The 15,676-nt window shown below is 47.7% G+C and overlaps 1 protein-coding gene across 1 annotated transcript in view; it reads left to right on the forward strand.

The window, feature by feature from the left end:
• Positions 1–15,676, forward strand: part of LOC142188595 (NACHT, LRR and PYD domains-containing protein 12-like) — a 336,901-nt gene that overhangs the window by 47,296 nt on the left and 273,929 nt on the right. The window lies entirely within an intron of this gene.

Genomic DNA, 15,676 nt, shown 5'->3' on the forward strand with positions numbered 1-15,676 from the left:
CAGGATGGATGACCAAAAAATTACATAACCTGCTAAAAAGGAAAAAGGAAACATACAAAAAGTGGAAGATGGGAGCTATACGTAAGGAAGAGTACACAGCAGTCTGCAGACTCTGCAAGACAAGCATCAAAGGAGCTAAGGCTGAACACGAATTGAAGCTTGCAAAAGAGGCAAAGAGTAAGGTAAAAGGATTTTGGGGATATGTTAAAAGCAAAAGAAAAGTGAAGGAGACCATTGGAGTCCTGAAGAATGACAAAGGAGAAACAGTTAACATGGTGGAACAGCAGGTGGAGCTACTAAATTCATATTTTGTATCCGTCTTCTCCCAAGAAACTAATGGAATTATCGACATTAATGGTGATGGAGATGAGGGGAAAGAGGACTCCAAGCTGACTATAAGCGAAGGTCTGGTAAGAGAGCACTTAGCCAAGTTACAGGAAACCAAGTCCCCAGGACCAGATGATTTACACCCTAGAGTCCTGAAAGAGATAGCAGAGGAAATAACAGAACCCCTTGCTATAATCTTCGGTAAGTCATGGGAAACAGGAGTGGTCCCTTTAGATTGGAAAAGGGCAAATGTTGTCCCCATCTACAAAAAGGGGAAAAGGGACGATCCAGGAAATTACAGGCCGGTAAGTCTGACCTCGATAGCAGGAAAAAATCTTTGAGCAAATTGTCAAGGAACATTTACTTCGGTACCTGTATGGGAAGGCATTAATTAACCAGAGCCAGCACGGCTTTATGACCAATAAATCTTGTCAGACTAACCTGATTTCCTTCTACAACAAAATCACTGAATGGTTGGACCAAGGGAATGCTGTGGACATAGTATATCTTGACTTCAGTAAGGCATTTGATAAAGTATCACATAACCTTCTTATTGAAAAAATGATTAAGTATGGCTTTGACAAAAAATCAGTTAGGTGGATTCACAACTGGCTTAATGATCGGGCACAACGAGTAATACTAAATGGCTACACATCCAACTGGAAGAAAGTCAAAAGCGGGGTGCCGCAGGGCTCTGTTCTGGGCCCAGTACTTTTTAATATCTTTATAAATGATCTGGATGATGGAATTATTGGGGAACTCATAAAATTTGCAGATGATACGAAGATAGGAGGAATAGCCAACACTAGAGAGGAGAGAGAGTGTATTCAAAAGGACTTAGACACACTGGAACAATGGGCTGAGGCCAACAAAATGGTATTTAACAGGGACAAATGCAAAGTTCTACATCTGGGTAACAGAAATGTAAAAAACATATATAGTATGGGAGGAATAGAACTAAGTGATAGCATAGGGGAAAAGGACTTGGGCATAATAGTAGATCACAAATTCAACATGAGCCAACAGTGCGGTGCTGCTGCAAAAAAGGCTAATAAAATTCTGGGATGTATTAAGACAAGCATTGAATCTAGATCAAGAGAGGTCATTATTCCGCTGTCCTCTTCCCTGGTCAGACCACACCTGGAATACTGTGTACAGTTCTGGGCGCCTCAATTCAAGAAAGACATCGATATATTGGAGCAAGTCCAGAGAAGAGCAACCAAAATGGTGGAAGGTCTGCAAACCATGTCCTATGAGGAGCGGCTAAAAGAACTGGGATTGTTTAGTTTGCATAAGAGAAGGCTGAGGGGAGATTTAATAGCAGTCTACAAATATCTGAAAGGTAGTCACAGTGCAGAGGGATCTCCCCTATTCTCATTAGCACAAGGAAGTACAAGAAGCAATGGGATGAAACTAAAGGGAAAGAGATACAGATTAGACATTAGGAAAAACTTTCTGACAGTGAGGGGAGTGAGAGAGTGGAATAGGCTGCCACGGGAGGTGGTGGGCGCTCCATCAATGGAAATCTTCAAGCGGAATCTGGATAAACATATAGCTGGGATGATTTAGGAAAACCTGCACTCGCAGGGGGTTGGACCCGATGGCCCTTGAGGTCCCTTCCAACTCTACCATAAGATAAGATAAGATAAGATAAGGTATCTGATGTGAGTACTGGTTAATACAGAGAACTACAGGACTCTCACACAACCTCACACTTACAGTCAAGCTATTGAGTCAGAATAGAAATACTGGTAAATATATAGAGGGAATGGGGGAGGAACCTCTTTACCTTATATGCAAATGTCCATACCATCTCGGTCTGCAAGGACTATTAAAGGGAATTGGACGAGCAGGACCGGGACATTACATACACCCCCACTAAGAAAAGAGCCGTCCTCGGCGACTAGTGCGGAGGAACCTAGAGAGATGGAACGCACACAGGTAGTAGGGTTGGATACCTGAGAAACAATAAACAGAGAATAATGGCAAACAACAATATGACATGACTTATGTAAAAGAACAATACCCCGTGAATATATGCAAAACTGAAATATAGTAAACAGTAGAAAGATAATGCCAATAGGTGGGTAGAGTCTCTTTTAGCAATAGGGCATTGTCCATGGAAAGGCTCAGGGTAGGCACTATGTGGCAAAATACAGTCCTCAGTAGTCCATAGGCTGTAGAGACATATATAATGCAAAACAAGAACATAACAAAATGCTTGGGATTACCCAGGTGCGGAGGCTTAAATGGTTGCTAACTAACTAATTAATAAGGACATAGGTATATGAGAGAGGCAAAGTATATATACATGAAAGGATATGGTTGCTCAGTCTCTATAGCGAGCTGGCGGAGTTCCCTTGGTGCTTCGCTCTGATCGCCTCAGCACTTGGTCTTCTACTTGCGCAGGAACACTGGAAACTGGAACTCCATCTTGTGCCGGTTCAGGGGCAGCAAATGGAGCAGCAACACTGGAGTCCAGAATTCCATCTTATGCTGGTTCAGGGGCAGCAACATGAGTAGGGATAGAAACAGGAACAGGAACAAACTGGTAACAGCCGGGGATAAGAAGTTGAGATCTGAAGATCGATTCATCTACAGAAGGCTATCTTGGAGGAGTTGCCATCACAGGAACTGGTTGGTAGACAGTTGTAGCTTGTGGTGGTGCTGACATCCTCAGTAAGTCCTCTCTGGTGCACAATTTGATACGGTTCCGATGCACTGTTTGTGGAGCCATGCCTGGTTTCTTTACTTCATAAACATCAGACTCTAGATAGGGAATTGCTGTAATGGTGTATGGCTCTGTTTCCCAAAGAGAATCAAGTTTTCCAGTTCTGTGGTACTTCTTTAACCATACTTTGTCACCAATGTGTAAAGGTGTAGCATTAGCTCTTTGGTTGTAGTTCTCTTCTTGTCATCTGTGAGCTTCCTTCATGCGACAGTCAACTATCTCTTGCGCTTCCTGCATTCGGCGCTGATGTTCTAGAACCCAATCGGTCTTTGGCAGAGGGTTGATCACATCTGGTATCTAAATTCCTAAAGCACGATCTTTTGGGAGTTGACCTTGTCTTCCAAACATTAAGAAGTATGGTGAATAGCCTGTAGAACAGTGGGTAGTGTTATTGTAGATCTCCACTAATTCATCAAGTAGTTGAGGCCATTCTGCTTGTTTGGTGACAGATGCTATTCTCAGCATGTTGATGAAGATCTGGTTAACCTTCTCACAAAGTCCATTCCCTTGGGGATGGTAGGCAGTTGTTCTCAGCTTTTTGCATTCATGGAACTGGCATAGTTCTTGGAAAAGCTGTGACTCGAATGCAGGTCCTCTGTCGGTTAGGACTGCTTCAGGACACCCGTAGTGTCTCACATATTCGCGGTAGAATGTGGTGGCTGTGGTACGTGCGGTGAGGTCTTTAACTGGCACAACGACAACCCACTTGGAGTAGTGGTCCACCAAGGTAAGGGCATATGAGTAGCCTGAACGAGTCGGGGCTAACTTCACATGGTGAAGAGCAACTAGCTCGTTTGGTCTCTGAGTATGGATGGGATGTAGTGGCGCTCTAGCATCCTTCTTACCAGTCTTTGTAAGGTTGCAGGCTGGACATTCACTACACCAACTCTCAATGTCAGCACGCATTCCAATCCAATAGAAGTGTTGGCGTATGGTGGCTTCAGTCTTATGCACTCCAAAGTGTCCAAATTGATCGTGGTAGGCATCAAGAACAATCTTGGCATTATGCCTAGGGATGAGAATTTGGTGCAACCTCTCACCTGAAACAGGATCTAAGGTGTTGCACAGAATTAAGCCTTTCTGGATGAAAAGTCTTTTGCGCTGCCTCCATAGGCGTTTGAGCTCAGTATCTGTATACTGTCTTCTGAGTTTGACAGGTATCCTTCCAGTGATTAGGTAATCATAGATTTCACCTATGACACGAGATTCTTTCTGGAGGGTTTGCCATCTAGATAGGTCTTGAAGTGGGTCAGATTTCTCTTGAGGACCTTCTTCAGTCTGTGTAGCAGCAATGACATTCTGCGTAGCAAACTTTTGATAGAAGGGAGGCATCTCAACATCTTCCCACATGTCTTCTTCAGGAGATTCTTCTCCTATAGGCAAACGGGATAACGCATCAGCGTTTATGTTGGTCTTACCACTGCGGTATTTGAGGTCGAAACAATAGTTTGCCAATCTGGAAGCCCATCTCTGTTCGAGGGCACCTAGCCGTGCTGTGTTTAGGTGAGCTAGAGGATTGTTGTCTATGTAAACGGTAAATGGTGTAGCCGCAAGGTAGTCCTTGAATTTCTCTGTGACGGCCCACACAACAGCAAGCAGCTCTAACTTGAACCAACTGTAATTGTGATCGTTCTTCTCATCACCTCTCAAGCTTCGGCTGGCATAAGCGATGACTCTCTCTTTGTTGTCCTGGACTTGTGACAGTACAGCTCCTAGGCCTTGATAGCTGGCATCTGTATAGAGATGGAAAGGATGGCTGTAGTCAGGATAAGCCAGAATTGGAGGAGAAGTCAATAAGGATTTCAAAGTCTGGAATGCAGTTTCTTGTCTTTCAGACCAATCAATTAGGAGTCTTCTGTTGGAGTTTTCTTTAGGACAACCACGTAGCAATTCTGTCAGTGGTTCTGCTACCTGTGCAAAGTGAGGTATAAAGCAGCGGTAGTAGCCTGTGAATCCTAGAAAACTTCTGACTTCTTTCACTATCATTGGAGTTTCCCAGTCTTTGACAGCAGAGATCTTGTCAGGATCAGGCTGGATACCTTCAGCACTGACTACATGGCCTAAGTAGTTGACCTTTGGTTTTAACAGGTGGCATTTTGAAGGTTTTATCTTCAGGCCGTGTTCAATAAGAACCTGGAACACTTCTGCTAGGTTGTTCAGATGGTCTTCATAAGTGCGAGAGTACACAACAACATCATCAAGATACAGCAAAACACTCTGGAAGTTGAGGTTGCCAAGACATCTCTCCATGAGTCGCTGGAATGTTGCTGAGGCGTTGCACAACCCAAAAGGCATGCTATTAAACTCATAAAGTCCCATCGGGGTGGTAAAAGCTGTTTTTTCTCTATCCTCAGGAGTAGAGATGAACGAACAGTGTTCTATCGAACACATGTTCGATTGGATATCACGCTGTTCGGCATGTTCGAATCGAATCGAACACCGCGTGGTAAAGTGCGCCATTACTCGATTCCCCTCCCACCTTCCCTGGCGCCTTTTTTGCTCCAATAACAGCGCAGGATAGGTGGGACAGGAACTACGACACCGGTGACGTTGAAAAAAGTAGGAAAAACCCATTGGTTGCCGAAAACATGTGACCTCTGATTTAAAAGAACAGCGCCGCCCAGGTTCGCGTCATTCTGAGCTTGCAGTTCACCGGGGACGGAGGTTTCCGTCCATTTAGCTAGGGCTTAGATTCTGGTAGGCAGGGATAGAATAGGATAGGAAGGAGAAGAGAACCAACAGCTCTTGTAACAGCTAAATTCCAGGGAGAAGCTTGTCAGTGTAACGTGGCACTGACGGGCTCAATCACCGCAACCCAGCTTTCCCAGGATCCTGAATGGAATACACTGAAAGTGTATTCCCGTATACCCTATATACCCCCAATCCATGTTTCAACGGTGTGCCCCCCACCTCCACCCCAGAAACTAACTTGAATATACTAGAAGTCCCCTAACAATAGAATTGGAGCTATATACACCCTCAATTCTTGCTACTGGTATATAGTGCCAGGGTCTGACTGGGAATTCAAAGAATATATTGGGGTTACATACACCCTCAATTCTTGCTACTGCCATATAGTGCCATTTTCTGACTGGGAATTCAAAGAATATATTGGGGTTACATACACCCTCAATTCTTGATACTGGTATATACTGCCATTTTCTGACTGGAAATTCAAAGAATATATTGGGCCTACATATACCCTCAATTCCAGGGAGAAGCTTGTCAGTGTAACGTGGCACTGACGGGCTCAATCGCCGCAACCCAGCTTTCCCAGGATCCTGAATGGAATACACTGAAAGTGTATTCCTGTATACCCTATATACCCCTGATCCACGTTCCAACAGTGTGCCCCCCACCTCCACCCCAGAAACTAACTTGAATACACTGGAAGTCCCCTAACAATAGAATTGGGGCTATATACACCCTCAATTCTTGCTACTGGTATATAGTGCCATTTTCTGACTGGGAATTCAAAGAATATATTGGGGTTACATATACCCTCAATTCTTGCTACTGCCATATAGTGACAGTTTCTGAGTGGAAATTGCCCAAATAATTTGGGGATACATTCACCCTACATCTCAGGCTCTTGCCATATTCACCCAGGTTGTCAGTGCTGCACCAGCTCGGCCCAAAAAACCCATTACCTATATAGAGGATTTTGACAATGAAGACAACATGTTCTAAAGCTAATGTCTGCACCTTCTCCTGAATTAAAATGAAGGCAGCTATTAACTTTCAAATAGCACTGCACAAAGGAAGATCTTATCAGCTTGTCTCATGACATGCTACTAAAAAGTGTCATTTGTGTATCTTAATGTAAATATAGTTGTAAGCTTGTTGGGTTTTAGGCACTGCCAAGTTATTTATTACCACCCGCTCCCTTATAATGATGACACCAAAGTCACTGTGGGTGTTCAGAGCTCACAGCTATTGTTGACATTTGTCTTGCTCTCGGTCAGTACCAGCTGTCTTTTTAGATACTGTAAAGTTATGTTGACTTTATTAACAGCTATAGAAGCTTTAGCCAGGTTGTGACGGTGTGTAACCCCAACAACACTAAGTGGGATACACATTAATAGTCAGTCTATGTACGCTAAACGCATCACTTAAGTAATTTTTTTTTCCTCTCCCCTAATATAAGAAAGGAACAGACATTAGACCTAGACCGTGGTTCGAGGCTTGTAAAAATCCAGTATTATTTTTCTCCATGATGTGAAGTATGCGTTAGACTCTTGAAAAGCAACCCAAGATGAAGTCAGCCATGTGTGCCAGTGTGTTACTTGGCATGCCTTTGCTGGCCCCAACTGTAAGGGTCACTCTCCATTTCCTCCATTTTCCACTCCCCTTCACACCATCTATGGTGAAGCAATGGGATGCACTGAAGAGCACCCTCTAGCCTCGTGTGGGACAGGGACATCAGATGCCACTCCATCCCCCTCGTCTTCCTCCGCCAGCCAATGGTGCGAAGATGAGAGGAGTGTGCTCTAAATGTTTTCTGCCTAGCAGAGGCTAGTTCTCACTTACGAAAATGGCCTCACTTTGACCTGTATATCAGGCACAATGGTGTAGGTTTCAAAGAAACATGGCACCAACAAGTTGAAAACGTGGGTCATGTGTGGACCGTGTTTGAGTCTGGCAAGCTCCAGATCTGCTACCAGGTTCCAGCCATTATCACAGGTGCAAAAATGCCAGGCCCCAGGTGTAGCAGGGAAAAAAACATTGCCATCTCAGCCAGGATGGCATCCCTGACCTCGGGGACACTGTGCTGTCTGTCCCCCAAGCTGATGAGCTTCAGAACGTCCTGCTGACATCTCCCCACGCCAGTGTTACAGCATTTGCCGCTAGTAGCTGGGGTGGAGGTTGCAGCATCGTAGGGTTTCAGTCTACTTCTGCCATGAATTTTGGTCTGAGAGAGGAGATAGGCCACCCCAGTTTGCACCCGGGGACCAGACTCCACCACATTCACCCTGCCTGTCATTAAAGATAAGCACTGCAGCATCCCTGACCACAGGCGCTTGTCCATGTGTCAGTGGTCAAGTGGACCTTGCAGCAAAGCGCAGAGCTCTGGGCCCGACTGATGTTATGGGACACATGCAGGTGCAAGGCAGGGACAGCACACCAAGAGAAGTAGTAACAGCTAGGCCCAGCATAGGAAGGTGCCCCAGCTGCCATCCGCTAACGGAAGGCCTGGGTATCCAGAAGCATAAACACCAACTTCTCCAGGGCCAGCAGTTTATCGATGAGGCCATCAAAGGCTTGGGGGAATCAGATGTGTTTCTTAGAATGGAGACCACCTCTTCTGAGATCCCAAAGGAAGTTGGCAAGAGATGTGCAGTGCAGAAAAAAAGATGAGAAAATAAGTGTAGGCTGTAGAGCACAGAGGGATCAGAGAGGACAGAGCTGGTGTTGGCCAGGTATTCCCACAACATGCGCCTATACTTGTCCCTCCTGGTGACACTAGGCCCCTGAGTGGCAGTAATTTGTCCAGGGGGGCCATTAACGTGTTCCAGACCTAGGAATAAGTCTTCCAACAGGGTAGAGTTTTGCATGCCTTTGCTTCTACCCACTGTTTTTGCTGCTTAGCTTCCCTCTACATCTACACTGTTTTCGCCCCTAAACATCACCCCAGTTTATGCCTCTGCTTCTACCCTGTTTTTTTGTTGATTTAGCTTCCCTCCACATCTACACTGCTTTAGCCCCTAGACATCACCCCTGTCCATGTGGGGTCGGTGGCCTCGTCATCCACCAACTCCTCTTCCAATTGCGCACTGTCCCCTTACTGCAAACCGAACATGACCACAGCTTTCCCTGATGGCAACTGTCTCTCAGCATCCTCACTGAGGTCCAGAAACGTCAGTGGCGGGTCCACAACCACAAAATTGGAAGGAAATGGCGGATGCTGCAGTATTTCTAACACCTGTTCCTGGTGCTCGGGCCTGGTCTGTGTTGTGCCCTGCACCCTGCTGAACGCAGCTGCCATATCCGGAGTTGTGATGAGCGCATGCTAATGTTTTGTGTCCACTGCAATGGATGGGATAGTATTTCACATAAGTCTGCCACCCATGGTTGAGCAACTGAGGGAGCTGACTTTGACGAATCCTAGGGTTTTGCAGTTGGAACTCTATCAAAGGTCTGTGCTGCTCACACACTCTGCTCAAGAGATGAAATGATTAGTTCCAGCAGTGTGGAGACGTCGCACAACAGCCGTTGTTCGGTCAGATACCGGCGTTGTAGGAGTGCATAGAGGCTAGCGGCGGCAACTATAGACTTTCAAAACTATCCGCACAAGTGCCGCACTTTCACCAGTAGCTCAGGAACATTGGTGTACTTTTTTTTAAAAGATTAGCAGCAATGAGTTAAAAACGTGGCCCAGGCATGGAAAATGTTGCGGGCTGCCAAGCTACAGAGCCGATCCCAGGTTACGGCCATTATCACACATGATAACATGCCTGGGCCCAGGTGCAGTGGCAAAAACCACATTGCCGTGTCATCGAGGATGGCATGACTCACTTTGTAGGCAGTGTGCGGTCTGTCCCCCAAGCTGATGAGCTTAAGCACGGCCTACTGACGTCTCCCCACACCAGTGTTGCAGCGTTTCCAGCTCGTAGCTGGGGTCCACTTAACGGCGGAGGAGGAGGAGGGTGGTGTTTCAGCCCTCCTCCCAGGAATGTTGTGTGGGGAGACAAGTCAGTCCACCACGGTAGTTTGCGCAGGGGGTGCCATTAACGTGTCCCATACCTAGGGAAAATTCTTGAAACGGGAGAGTTTTGCATCTTTGCCCTTGCTGCCTCTGGACATCCCTTTGCCTCTAGCCACTTTTTTTCCCTGCTTAGCTTGCCTCCACATCCACACTGCTTTTGTCCCTAGACATCACCCCAGCCCATGCCTCAGCTTGTACCTCCAGTTTTTTCTGCTTAGCTTGCCTCCACATCCACACTGCTTTTGCCCCTAGACATCACCCCTATCCATGCCTCTGCCTCTAGCCATAACTCTGCCACCCCTGGAAACTCATGGTGCAGAAACTGAGGGAGCTGACTTTGAGGAACCCTTAGGTTTTGTAGATGGAACTCCATCAAAGGTCTCTGCTGCTCACACACCCTGCTCAACATATGGTATCTAGGGTTTGAGCGTGTGGTGAACCCACACAACAGTAGGTGCTTCAGGCAGATGTAGGCCTTGCTGGAGTGTATTGCGGCTAGCTCCAGGTACTGTAGATTTGGGAAAGTGGGTGTCCAAGTGCCGCACTTTCACCCTTATCTCTGCTAATTTGGGGTATGATTTTAAAAATCGTTGCACCACTACATTGAACACGTGGGCCAGGCATGGAACGTGTTGGAGGCTGGCAAGTTACAGAGCCCTCCAACAAGACAAAAAAGCCTGGCCCCAGGGGCAGCGGGGATAAATAAATTGCCATCTCATCCAGGATGGCATCCCTGACCTCAGAGGCAGTGTGCTGTCCGTCCCCCAAGCTGATGAGCTTCAGCACGGCCTGCTGACGTCTCCCCACACCAGTGTTGCAGCGTTTCCAGCTCGTAGCTGGGGTCAATCTAACAGCGGAGGAGGAGGAGGGTGGTGTTTCAGCCCTCCTCCCAGGAATGTTGTGTGGGGAGACAAGTCAGTCCACCACATTTTGCGACCCGGTCCATGCCTCAAGTACATTCGACCACTGTGCCAAGATTGAAAGGTAGCATCCCTGTCCGCATGCACTTGTCCATTCGTAGCTGGTCACGTGGAACTTTTGGGCAAAGCGCTGAACTTAGGGACCGCCTCATGTTTGGGGAAAAGTGCTGGTGTGGACGGCACAGTGAGGTGGCGCAGTAGCCAGCAAGCCCAAAAAGGGCAGAGTGTCCGCAAGCCGGGACCCCAACATCTCCTGGGCCAGAATTTTTGAGATGAGGCCGTTGAAGCCTTGGGCATGTGGGTGGTTTGCGCTGTACTTTAGCCTGGAATGAAAGGCCTGGGAGATGGGGAGTCACATTGCAAAGTGTGTAAACCACACTCAGTTTGTCCTCGACCTATACATTTAGAAATGATCTCCCCCAGCGAGGAACGTGGCCTCGATGGGGGAATTTTTCTAAGGAAGCTAGAAAAGAGGGCATTTTGGGCCTTGCTGGCTCAGGCCTAGCTTCTGTCATGCAGCTGTCTTCTGCCTCTGGACATCCCTTTGCCTCTAGCCACCTTTTTCCCTGCTTAGCTTGCCTCCACATCCACACTGCTTTTGCCCCTAGACATCACCCCAGTCCATGCCTCAGCTTGTACCCCCAGTTTTTTCTGCTTAGCTTGCCTCCACATCCACACTGCTTTTGCCCCTAGACATCACCCCTATCCATGCCTCTACCTCTTGCCACCCCTGGAAACTCATGGTGCAGAAACTTTGGGAGCTGACTCTGAGGAACCCTTGGGTTTTGTAGATGGAACTCCATCAAAGGTCTGTGCAGCTCACACACTCTGGTCAAGATATGGTATGTAGCGTTTCAGCGTGTGTGGACATGAGGCAGATGTAGGCCTTGCTGGAGTGTTTTGAGGCTAGCAGCGGCTCCTGTACACTTGCAAAAGTGGGCGCACAAGCGCTGCATTTTCACCAGTAGCTTTGTTACATCTGGGTATGTTTTCAAAAAACGTTGCACCACTAAGTTAGACGTGGGCCAAACATGGAACGTGTTGGAGGCTGGCAAGCTCCAGAGCCGCTACCAGGTTCCTGCCGTTATCACACATGACAAAAATGCCTGGCCCCAGGTGCAGCAGGGAAAAACACATTGCTATCTCAGCCAGGATGGCATCCCTGACCTCGGAGGCAGTGTGCTGTCTGTCCCCCAAGCTGATGAGCTTGAGCACGGCCTGCTGACATCTCCCCACGCCAGTGTTTTAGCTTTTGCCGCTAGTAGCTGGGGTGGAGGTAGGTGCAAATATGCCAGGCCCCAGGTGTAGCAGGGAAAAAAAAAAAGCTATCTCAGCCAGGATGGCATCCCTGACCTCGGAGGCACTGTGCTGTCTGTCCCCCAAGCTGATGAGCTTCAGCACGGCCTGCTGATGTCTCCCCACGCCAGTGTTTTAGCGTTTTCCGTTAGTAGCTGGGGTGGAGGTTGCAGCGTAGTAGGGTTTCAATCTACTGCCATGAATTTTGGCCTGGGAGAGGAGATAGGGTACCCCAGTTTGCACCCCGGGACCAGACTCCACCACATTCACCCTGCCTGTCCTTAAAGATAAGCAGCATCCCTGACCACAGGTGCGTGTCCATGTGTCGGTGGTCAAGTGGACCTTGCAGCAAAGCGCGGAACTAAGGGCCCACCTGATGTTGAATGACACGTGCTGGTGCAAAGTGGGGACGCTACACCGGGAGAAGTTGTGACGGCTAGGGACGGCATAGCGAGATGCCGCAGTTGCCATCAGGTCCAGGAAGGCCGGAGTTTCAACAAGCCGGAACACCAACATCTCCTGGGCCAGCAGTTTAGCGATGTTGGCGTTCAAGGCTTGCGTGGGTGGTTGGTTAGCGGTGTATTTCTGCCGGTGCTCCAATGTCTGAGAGATGGTAGGTTGTTGTAAAGAAGCGCCTGATGGTGCCTTTGATGGTGCAGGAGAAGGAGATAAGACAGGAACAGGGGAGGATGAGGGAGAAGTCAACAAAGTGGTGGAGGCAGATGAAGTGATGTCCTGGCTCGTCCTCTGGAGTGCATCGCCAGCACTGTGAGCAGAGGCAGTGGCATGAACGGCGGGTGACGTTTGTCCTGCCGTTGCTGCCTGCCACTGATTCCAGTGCTTGGATTCCAAATGATGGTGCATTGAAGTGGTGGACAGGTTGCTCTTCTCAGAGCCCCTACTCAATTTCGAGAGGCAAATTGTGCAGACAACACTATATCTGTCCTCGGCGCATTCCTTGAAAAAACTCCATACCTTCGAGAAATGTGCTCTCGAGGCGGGAGTTTTTCGGGGCTGGGTACAAACTGGAACATTTTGGCAGATTCCGGGTGTGGCCTGGCTTCGCCTAAGCTGCTGACCTCTGCCTCTAGCTACCCTTTTTGGTGCTGCACCTGCCTCAACATCCACACTACTTTCCCCGCTTGACATCCGCCCTGTCCAGGTGGGGTCAGTGTCCTCGTCGTCCACCACCTCCTCTTCCAACTCCTGTCTCACCTCCTCCTCCTGCACAATGCACATGTCAACTGGCTGCCCTGACAGCAACTGCGTCTCATCGTCGTCGATGAGGGTGGGTTTCTGGTCATCCGCCACCAAATTGACCGGAGATGGAGGAGACTCTAGTGTTTGAGCATCTGGACACAGATACTCGTCTGTTAGGTCCGTGGAATCGCGAAATGGAGGGGCAGGTTGCGGTACAGTCAAAGGAAGGGAGAACAGCTCTGGGGAGCAGGGACAGTTGGGGTTATTGTTCTGGGAAGATTGGGAATTTTGGGATGAAGGAGGACAAGACTGTTGGGTAAGAGGAGGAGAGGAGGTAGAGGCTGACTGGCTGGTGGACAAGCGTTATCCAACAGCCATTGCAAGACCTGTTCCTGGTTCTCGGGCCTACTAAGGTTTGTACCATTCAGCCTAGTTAATGTGGAACTTTTGTGCAAAGCGCAGAACTTAGGGCTCGCCTGATGTTAAGGGACACACGCTGGTACAAGGCTCAACTCACCCTAAGTGCCAAAAACACTGCTGGTGCAAGGCTCTACTCATGCCAAGGGCCTCAATCTCTGCTGGTAGCTCAGCTTAAGGTCCTGTAACTTTGTTTGGAAGGGCTCATGTTAAGGGCTAGAAAAGTGAATTTTGGAAGGTCTGACCACATCGCGCGCACACACACACACACACTCAAAATGACAGTTAAGGGTGAGGGCTTTTGGATTTCCCATTGTCTATTCCATCCGTGGTTGTCATGGGGAACGTGATTTAAAGGGGCGGTTGTTACTGTTTGTTGAGCTTAAATTGGGGTTTGTGTCCATCCATTTGGGGAGTAAAGAAGGTTTCCAGGTATTTTCCCACTTTGATAGAGGTTTTTTGGAATGTGTAAAGTGTGTAGTTGTTAGGCTGTGATGTTGGGGTAATAGAGGGTCTTTGGTGTGTTAGATGCCCCCAGACATGCTTCCCCTGCTGTCCCAGTGTCATTCCAGAGGTGTAGGCATCATTTCCTGTGGTGTCATAGTGGACTTGGTGACCCTCCTGAGATGGATTTGGGTTTCCCCCTTAACGAGTATATGTTCCCCATAGACTATAATGGGGTTAAAAACCCGTTCGAACACTCGAACAGTGAGCGGCTGTTCGAATCGGATTTCGAACCTCAAACATTTTAGTGTTCGCTCATCTCTACTCAGGAGCCATGGGTACCTGCCAGTAGCCACTGGTTAGGTCGAGAGTTGAGAAGTATGCAGCTGAACCAAGAACAGTGAGGGATTCTTCAATCCGTGGAAGAGGATATGCATCTTTATGTGTGATCTCGTTCAATCTTCTGTAGTCAACACAGAATCTGATGTTACCATCCTTCTTCCTTACCAAAACAATAGGTGCTGCCCAAGGACTTTGACTTTCTTGGATGACTTTGGTGTCTTTCATCTCCTTTATCAGCTTCTTTACTTGCTGGTAGTTAGCAGGAGGGATTGGACGGTATCTTTCCTTGATAGGAGGATGATCACCTGTGTTGATTTTATGCTGGATCAAAGAGGTTTTCCCAAAATCAAGTGGATGCTTGCTGAAAGCTTGGCTGTGCCGTTTCGCAACTTTGATGACACCATTGATGTGTTCAATAGGGGTATTCGCATCCCCAATGTTGAGTTCATTCCACCAGAAGGTAGTAGGTTTGTGAGTACCTTCGGCAGGGACATGAATTGAATTTTGATAAGCAAGTGCTTCATCATCTGTCTTCTGAATCAAGCTGATACAGTTGAGCAATTGACTTAAACTTGTGCAATTCGATAGGTGCATCACTTAGGTTGACTAGCCGTACTGGTACTTTACCGTTGGAGACGGTGACGACGCTTCTGGCGGCTTTCACCAGCGGCTGTCCTTCAATCTGAATAGGGTCAAGAAGAGCTTCGTAATCTTCGTTGTTAATGCCTGGACAACTCGGCACCAGATGAGAGTCTCACTGTTAGGAGTCAGAGTAAGGGCTCATTCACACTACGTAAACGGCAGCTTATTCTGAACGTAAAACACATTCAGAATCAGCGGCGTATAAAGCAGTTCCCATTCATTTCTATTGGAGCTGGCATATGCTGCTTTTTTCACTACGAGCACTCCCAGTGAATGGAAAGTGCCCGCGTGTACGGCTAGTTCTGCTCATGCCGATGCAGGCAGGATGAAGATCACTTTGGTCCCTGAAGAGATGAGGAGTCTCTGCAAAAGTACTGGAAGCAGGAAAGCTGAAGTTCTGTAACAACTGAGATGGATCTAAGGATTCCGTGCTTTGGTAAAGATGGCGGCACCGAGTTTTGGCGCGCGGGGGAAGTTTTGTGGGCGCAGTTTACTCCTGATGAATTGCACCAGCGGTCAGGCAATCCAATATGGTGGAATATAAAGTCACAAACCATGAAATACAATAACTCAGTCTCGATAAGGCTTTCACCCCCACTTTGTAGAGAGTACTGGTGATTTAGGTTATTCTGGGAGCAGTAGTTCTACAGA

Source organism: Leptodactylus fuscus, unplaced genomic scaffold, assembly GCF_031893055.1.
Source record: "Leptodactylus fuscus isolate aLepFus1 unplaced genomic scaffold, aLepFus1.hap2 HAP2_SCAFFOLD_57, whole genome shotgun sequence".
In the NCBI taxonomy this organism is placed as follows: Eukaryota; Metazoa; Chordata; class Amphibia; order Anura; family Leptodactylidae; genus Leptodactylus; species Leptodactylus fuscus.